Here is a 9,118-nt window from a genome sequence, read left to right as displayed (position 1 = left end):
GAGAGAGAGAGAGAGAGAGAGAGAGAGAGAGAGAGAGAGAGAGAAGAGAAGAGAGAAAAGAGAGAAGAGGCTTAAAATATTCACAATAGCCCATAATAAAATGCTGGCTTACTTTGCAAGTTGAAACCAAGTTCACAATATAAAGGAACAATTTTAAGAAGTATTCTTGGCATAGTATAGTTTGGGGGAATTTTGCCATTGCTGCTTTTCACAGTTTTCTGTGGTTACAGCATTGCATCTCTAACTCAAAGCAGATGTAGACAGTAAGTAGCATTAGGAAACTATTGTGAGTTTTTAAAGCAAAGACCTTGAGTTGCAAGAGAAACTGTCAAGTGCATGTCAGATCCTTTAGCTGGAAGGACTTCAGGCAGAAGCCAAGAAGCCCAGATGGTGTGGATTAGAGATGCAGAGCCATGCTGCCCCAGGGGAGCAGAGGTTGAATTAGCAAGGGTCAGGAAGGTCAGGTATCTGCATATGTCCTTAGGAAGCTGCTCAATAGCTAGACACCCACCCTTCAGCTAGGTCACCTTCTAGGTAGAGAGAGTGAAGCTACACACGGGCTGGACTGAAAGCAGACAAAATGGGGTGTGTGTCATGTTCTTAGGTAAAATATGCTCTTGAAAATTAGACTGTTCCCCCTATTTAGGCAGAAGACTATGGAAATTGGGTGGTCAGAAATGTGTGTGATTTTCGCAGAAGTGTGAGACTGCATTGCTATGCAGGAGACAGGAACATGGGCACTGAATGGGCAGTTCTGAAGGGGATCTGGGTCCTGGGCAAAGTGGGAACCCCATTACCATTCATGAAAGACTGACATGTAGGAATTAGGTATCTGTAACCTGCTGGTGGACTTGCGCCTAGGTGGTAGCAGCAGGGCACAGGGCACTTGAGGGACCAACAGAGATAGGAAACTTCCTCATATCAGCTTCTCTTTGTAGGAGCTGGGATGGCCTAAGCCTGGGATTGGAGTAAAGTCGGCCCCAATGTGGGACCTGATGAGAGTAGATGTGTGTGTCAGGAGAGGGTAAAAGGGAGACTGGCTAGAGCCATGCTTAGAGTTACCCTGATGGATGACTAATCCTGGTGTTTGAGAAATGAACAAATCCTTCCCTTATTGTGTTGCCATCAATTAGGCTATGTTCAGTTAACCATGCATGCCTCAGAATGATACTACCTCCTGATCGTGAAGCTCGGTGATACTTATCATCTGAGTTGTCTTGACTTTTACTTTTCTCTTCTTGACTTGTGACTTTTAAATATCCTGTATAATCTACTTCTCCTGACTACAGATGGAGCTGAGATGTATTCTTCAAAGCGAGAATAGAGCTGAGGTCTTTCCTCCACTAAGCCATCATTCAACTCCATCTTCTGACCTGCTAGAGAGCCCTCTTACAGCATCTGAAATGTTACTAATTTAAAAATAAATAAAACAAAACAAAGAAAATGCAAAATCCCAGTGTCCGTGGGACTCTAGGAGCCAAGCAAGGAAGTCGTAATCAGGCTCCGTATCAGCAGAGCACATTGAAAAGTGATCACCTGTTAAGCTGGTGGGGACCCAAAGGCTAGATCTTCTCACACTTCTGGCTCTAACCCAGAATGGCTATCTAGCCTTCTAAAACAGACTGTGTTCAGCAGCACCAGGCACCAGCAACATACCAGGAGTGATGCAAACACATAGGAATAAGAATCGTTTGATTTTCCCAACTGGGAGTGAGAATGAAGACATTCTCTGTTCATTCCATGATTCCAGTTGCTATTTCAGAAGTGTGACCTTCCTCTGCCACATTTTGGGAGGGGGCAGGTACGGTGGTAAATGGGGTCAGGTGTGATAAACAAAGTAGTGTATCTGGGCCTTGTGAGGTTTGGTCTGTTGCTATGTATTGTAATGCTAAATACTGGCCCCCAAGGTCTGGTTGCCCCCAGCAATAAGGAATTCCTCATGTGCACCAAGTGATGCTATGTAACCTTGTTTCTTAATTTAAAACTATTAGTTGAATAAAAATGCCTACAGCCTATGGCTAGGCAGATGAGAGGTAGGCAGATTTTTGCTTCCTGGGCTTGGAGTCTGAGGCAGAGACCAAGAGGAGAGAGGTAAAGGGAGAGGAAGAGAGAAGAAGACACCATGGGGTAAGGGATCTTGAGAACTGGCCATGAGGACTGGTTAGCCAATTAGAGTAAGAAAGACCCAGGTGGAACATGGCAAGTTATAACTTAGGGTTATTGACAAAGAAGTAAACAAACTAGCTTAGAGGATCAATATTTGCCCACTCTAATGCTTTTTAGGCTTATTATAAGCATAAAAGTTTCAGACCTTTTATCTGGGAACTAAATGATCAAAGGTGGGGTAGAAACCCTTGATTAAATATTTACCACAATAGGATCTGGCCTCCTCCGCCTGAAGATTTCTAACTTCACACTGCTGGGCTTTGTCACTTGTGCACATGGCTCTCTTAGTTACCACATGGGGCTATACTTGCAAGCAGCAGCTCTTTAAAGGAAATCTAAGAAATGTATCCTAAACCCAGAGCAAAACACTAAAGAAAACAGATACTTAGATTTTTTTTTTCAGTGAAACAACTCTGACTACAAGATGGATAATAAAGTGTAAATAAATACAGTAATTCCATGGTAATAAAAGTAGATTAGTCATAATTGGGGATGCCCTCCTTCCACTCAATAGTACTGTGTTTGCCTATACCACATAAACAGAAGCAGCAGGGGCTATGTAGTAAGTACTGAGTCTGCATCTTTTGAGTCAGTATAAGTGGGTAATGTAGTTAATACAAGAAAATTAGCCTCAAGTATAAAATGAAGACCATAAAAATGAATACTGTGTCTGACACATGAACTAGGTGTTCCCATGTGACTTAAAGACTTCCTTCAAGACTCTACCTCTCAAGGAGTTTATCCATCACTAGAGGATCAAGCCTCAAACATGTGATCCTCCCACAAGATGATGGCAAGTTATATACATTTTATATTAGCAAACTTGGGTGGAATTAGGCAGCTTTCTCTATCACGCTCTGCCTTGGTCAGTTTTGTAACTGCAATTCTAATCATTAATATCACAAAGAGGGACCTACAGAAAGTTCCTTAAACTTAAATTCTGTTCTTGCCTATGTCTCTAACTGCTTTCCTGGGGAAAACAAGAATTTTTTTTTTGAGACAGGGTCTCATTATGAAGTTTCAGTTGTCAGAGAACTCACTATGAAGTCCAGGGTGGCCTCAAACTCACAGAGACCTACTTGCCTTTGTCTCCCAAGTGGTAGGGGCATATACCATCCAGCTAGAAAACAAGAAACCTTTTCAGATACCTTCCTCCTTCTCCTTCCTATCTGCACTGCAGCATTTTCTCACCACACCAGAATTGCCCCTGATTAGAAATACAATACTCCTTTCTCAGATCAATTCAAAGCCATCTTCTTGCTCCATGCTGCAGGAAAGGACTGATGACATGGAGGAGGAAGAGGAGGAGGAAGAGGAGGAGAAAGAGGAGGAGGAGGAAGAGGAGGAGGAGTTGTATGTGTCAACCTTCCTGTCATAATTAATTTCCTCTATTATACTTTCTATCCAGGGGTTGTCATAAGAACTGCTGGAGTGGGTACCATGAAATCCCATGGTGACAAAAGGCAGCACTTCTTGGTGCCTAGGGACCAATTCGATGCTAAATGCAGATGCTAACTCAACAGCAGACAAATAGGAGGAACGAAAATCCCAGAACAATTTCCCAGATGATTGCAATGCTTTGGTTGATGGGATTAATTTAAGTTCAGAGTAGTATGAGCTAATAGGCATCAGCTTAGATCTGTCTCCACCAACATGACTCATCATAAAAGAAAGACCCCACTTCACCATTTATTGAATCAGTTTATCCATTTGTCTTCCTAAACTCCAAAGTCTGTATTCTGCAATTACACAAAACAAGTTTATCATAAAAACAAAGATATATACTAAAACTCATTCCCCCTTCCTTCCCTTTCTCTGAAATTATTTAAGAGTCAATCTCCCCCATGTTGTGGATGGGCCTGGTACTGTTTGTATTTTGATGTCAATTCCACTCTCCTGGGAGGGGTTTCAGACAAGGAGTGAGTCACATACTCAGGTGACTTCTTGTAAACCATCCCTTAATGAATAAAGGAGCCAATCACTTGGCTAGTAGGCGGGACTTCCGGGCTGAATAGGCGAAGAGAGGATGAGGAGAGGGCTAGAGAGGGCCTTTTGGACAGGGATAGTGTGAGGATAAGAGGTAGCTCCTAGTGTCTCCCAGTTTCAATGGCAGATCCGCCAGGATTTGCCACCAGAGGAATTAGATTTAATAAGGCTCACAAGACTAGGATTTTAGTTGTTGCACCCAGTGATTGAGTTACTTTTATTTCTGAACTAAATTTGTTTTGTGTTTTCCTTCATGCAGTAGCTCCTCTAGGTTCACCTCAAAGGCCATGGGGGATTTGAAGCACAGGGTTTGTAGCAACCCGCCAGTGGGAACTTAGCCAACTAGGTAGAGAGATTTTGGAGCTCTGAGTCAGAGAGTCTCCATGATATAAGAACTGGAAAGAAAACACATGATGGGACTCGTGCATATGAATGGCCTAGTTGGTCATCAGTGGGGGGAGAGGCCCTTAGTCCTGTGAAGGTTCTATGCTGCAGTATAGGGGAATGCCAGGACCAGAAAGCAGAAGTGGGTGGGTTGGAGAGCAGGGGGAGTGGGGAGGGGATAGGTGATTTTCGGAGGGGAAACTAGGAAAGGAGGCAACATTTGAAATGTAAATAAAGAAAATATCTAAAGGAAAAAAAAAGAAAAAGAACTGATCAAGACCACAGGGCAGAGTAGCTGGGTGAAGCATGGGAACTTGTTATTTATAACCCTCTGCTCCCCCACACCGTGATGACATTTACCACAAGGCCCTCAGCAGAGGCCAGGCAATGGGAATATTAGCCTTGGAATTTCAGCATTGTAAGCTATAAACTAAATTAACCAATTTTCCTCATGACTTCCCTGGCTGTGAGTATTTCATGAAAGCTCTAAAAAACATGTGTATTCAGAAGTGGATGCTCACAGTCAGCTATTGGATGGATCACAGGGCTCCCAATGGAGGAGCTAGAGAAAGTACCCAAGGAGCTAAAGGGATCTGCAACCCTATAGGTGGAACAACATTATGAACTAACCAGTACCCTGGAGCTCTTGACTCTAGCTGCATATGTATCAAAAGATAGCCTAGTCGGCCATCACTGGAAAGAGAGGNCCATTGGACACGCAAACTTTATATGCCCCAGTACAGGGGAACGCCAGGGCCAAAAAGTGGGAATAGGTGGGTAGGGAAGTGGGGGGGGGGTATGGAGGACTTTTGGGATAGCATTGGAAATGTAATTGAGGAAAATACGTAATAAAAAATATTAAAAATTAAAAAAAAGAAAACATGTGTATTGACTGAATCAAGCAAGAAATGGATGGGAAGGACCCCTTCACCACCACCATCAAATGAGATTAAATTACACAGGGCATGATGAAAAACATTAACTGTACAATCTATGTCTGTGTTTTGTAAGGCTTGCCCAACCTTATACAAAGTGCTCCAGGATTAGATAATACACCTGAGAACATTTACACGCTTAACCCACAAGGAGTTATGGCTAACAGTATGGTATTCATTAATGTGTTAATCTAAAAACATTTTATTATTAGCATGTGTGTAGATGCACAAGTTCACGTGGAGGCCAGGAGATAACTCAGAGGATTTGGTTCTTTCTTTCCACCAAGTGGGTTTGGAGACTTGAACTCAGGTCACCAGGCTCAAGATGAAAGTATCTTTAACCAATTTATCTCACTGGTTTCTAAAATGGTAACTTAATCTGAAACTGTGTGAAGGGAAAGGAGTTTTAAACAGATAAATATAAAGTGTGTGGTCAAGTATGCTTCTAATTCTGAACATTGTAATTCTAATTCTGAAGCCAACAGCCCCCATTACCCCCCTCTTCAGTCTAATCCTCTACTCTTTCTGTAGATGACTTCCTAAAAAAGATACACTATATTCTAAGTAAGCATAGACCTCATGCTTTGTTGCTGACATAATTAATAATATATTGTTTGAACCTATAAAATGGAAGGTCTAAGGTGGGAGTTGCATTCTTCACAAAAGGGTAGGCTGAACCTCTGTGGCATCCCACACAACAAAGAAACATGCATTGGAAACATGGCATTGGCTCACCAACCCTGGAAAAGCTCATATCTTTGAGAACCATGTAAAGTAACAGAGGGGTGGGAGAAGAAATATTAATGAGATGGGGTGGGGTTGGGGGTTAGAAAATTCCAAGTGATAATTATATATAGAGAGGCATATAGTATTTGTGTATATTGTATATATTGTACTTGTATATATTATATATATTTGAGAATTTCAAAGACAAAGTTTCTCTTCTGATGGAATGATCAGGTACAGAATGAACTACGTTATAGCTAAGCACTATAGAGAAGACTGCTGTCAGTGGAACAGAGGAGGCAATATGGACAGGAAGACAAAAATCTGAGGCCCAGACCCATATATAAATAATACCTGTACTAGGCTAGATGAACATAACACCAGAAAGACATAATAACAGGCCAGAGTCAGGAGGGAGAGAGGGTGGGGATACAGACACGGAAGAGTATCTGTGATGATGTATCCACTCATGGTCCTTATCCAGTAAGACAGGATGAACCTGGCTCTACACTAACCAACAATGCATTCAGCTCCACATACCTGCCCTGCTGAGCTCCCATACTCCATTAGTAGGTCCAAAGACAATGCAGCCAATATCCTGTTTGTTTTATTCTTGCTGTATCCCATTATCCACCACTGTGAACTAACCTGTCAACTAACCAACCAACCAACCAATCAACCAAAAGCCCCACACAATTGCTACAGTATTAAAAGCTGAACCACAGGGTGGCACTATTAGGCAGTGATGCACTTAAGGAGGTGGGACTAGTAGATGGCCATGGAATCATTTTAGGCATAAGCAACCTCAGTCTCTTCTTCACCCTCATTTACTTCCTAGCCCTGAAGAGAGCAGCATTGCTATGTTCCATGCTCATGGGATTATGTGATGCCTCATCATGGGCTCAAAAGTATCAATGGCCAGAATCTCCAAAAGTATAAGCTGAAATAACCCCTCTTCTGTTCCCTTATAAGTGCTAACCATGCCCAACCCTGTTTAGTTTCTGAGATCAGCATACTTTCAGGGTGGTATGGCCATAGACAACCCCTCCCCTCTTTACAAGTGGATTGCCTTGGGTATTTTGTTACAGTGGCAAGTGTCAGATGATGGAACAACAGTATTTGGTTTATTTGATTGCTGTGGAAATGATATGAATGAAGATATAGATGGCTTAATTAGTTGTGGCAGCAGACACGATGGGGGTGGAACTACAAGTACCAGCATTGAGAATGTAAAAGAAATTCTATAAATCAATGGTGAACTATTTTTACAAATCAAAAAGAAAAGCGATCAAAACCTGTGACATGGCAAAAAGCATAGGGCAGCCTGAATAGCTAACTGATGTATAAACAAGTATGCCATCTGATCAAAAATCTAGGAAGCTCTAACCAAATGAAAACTCATTCATGGGCATATACTCACATGGTGATAATGTGGAGGGCACCAAGTTTGGAGAAATGAGGATTCTTACCCATCTGGTTTGAAAAATAGGAACTAGGGCTTTGAGTCATGCTATACAGGAGGTACCCAGGGAGAGCTGGAACTGAGAGAAATTCTCTAAGTTTTTGCTTCTGTCTCCATTCTATCTCCTTAGGAGGGAGATCACAGACACTCTGCAGCTGACTCCACAAGGCCCTCTAAAGATGTTCTCACTAGCTGTAGCTTGTCTACAGGATGAGGTCATTTGGGGCCTCCTTTCATAAGTATGCAGGGTCTTCCCCATAGGTATGCTCTGTAGTTGTTCAGCCTGGCAATGAATAGCCATGCACTGGGTCCACCAGGAAAATGCTTTTCATCTGGGTACACATCCAAGGCCAAGACACTGACCCTGTGGCACCAGTTACATTGAAAACTAGAATCTCAGAAGTTGAGAAAATAAAATTGAGTACAGTTGAATGTTGGTAAGAGACTTGATAGGCCCTGTGTCACAGTAATCACAAGGAATCTGAGACAGCAGCAAAAATACAGGAATAATCCGACATGAAACAAATATATGAATCTCAAAAGCATGATGGAGAACAGAGCATGTTACAAAAGAACAGATATGGCGTCTCACACCATGTGCATATAAACAGCAATCCTTGCAGGGCCATGTAAAGAAAGGCAGGTTCACAGGGGTGTGCTCATGGAGAAAATAAGCAACTCAACACAGGATACTAACTGAGCTATCTTCTTATGGCAGTGAAGGGAGGGCAAAGACTAAGAAAGGATAGTAAAGGAGGTTTAGGTTTTTATGTATCCTTTCATATCATTAGGAGATGGGCATCAGAAACAAATATGGTAAGACAGAGCACCAGCACACAAGGGAAGCATGTGGTGTCTATACAGCCACCCACTGCACATGTTTGTTGGATATATTTTATATGTGATCTATTAAAAATACATAGTATTCCACGACAAAACGAAATTCACACATTATCTTTCCACGAATCCAGCCCTTCAAAGGATAATAACAGAAAAAGAAACAATACAAGGACGGAAACCACATCCTAGAAAAAGCAAGAAAGTAATCCCTCAACAACCCAAAAAGAAGACAGCCACAAGAACAGAATGCCAACTATAACAACAAAAATAATAGGAATCAACAATTACTTTTCCTTAATATCTCTTAATATCAATGGACTCAATTCCCTAGTAAAAAGACATAAGACTAATAGACTGGCTACACAAACAGGACCCAACATTCTGCTGCTTACAGGAAACCCATCTCAGGGAAAAAGACAGACAGTACCTCAGAATGAAAGGCTGGAAAACAATTTTCCAAGCAAATGGCCTGAAGAAACAAGCTGGAGTAGCCATTCTAATATCTAATAAAATTGACTTCCAACCCAAAGTTACCAAAAAAGACAAGGAGGGACACTTCATACTCATCAGAGGTAAAATCTTCCAAGAGGAGCTCTCAATTCTGAATATCTATGCTCCA

At 41.9% G+C, this 9,118-nt stretch overlaps 1 protein-coding gene across 2 annotated transcripts in view; it reads right to left on the bottom strand.

Annotated features, from left to right (window-relative positions):
* The window catches only part of Vwc2 (von Willebrand factor C domain containing 2), a 139,293-nt gene that overhangs the window by 108,611 nt on the left and 21,564 nt on the right, over positions 1-9,118 (bottom strand). The window lies entirely within an intron of this gene.

The sequence above is a fragment of the Mus caroli genome, chromosome 11, assembly GCF_900094665.2.
Source record: "Mus caroli chromosome 11, CAROLI_EIJ_v1.1, whole genome shotgun sequence".
NCBI lineage: Eukaryota > Metazoa > Chordata > Mammalia > Rodentia > Muridae > Mus > Mus caroli.
This window is presented reverse-complemented; position numbering and strand designations above follow the sequence as displayed.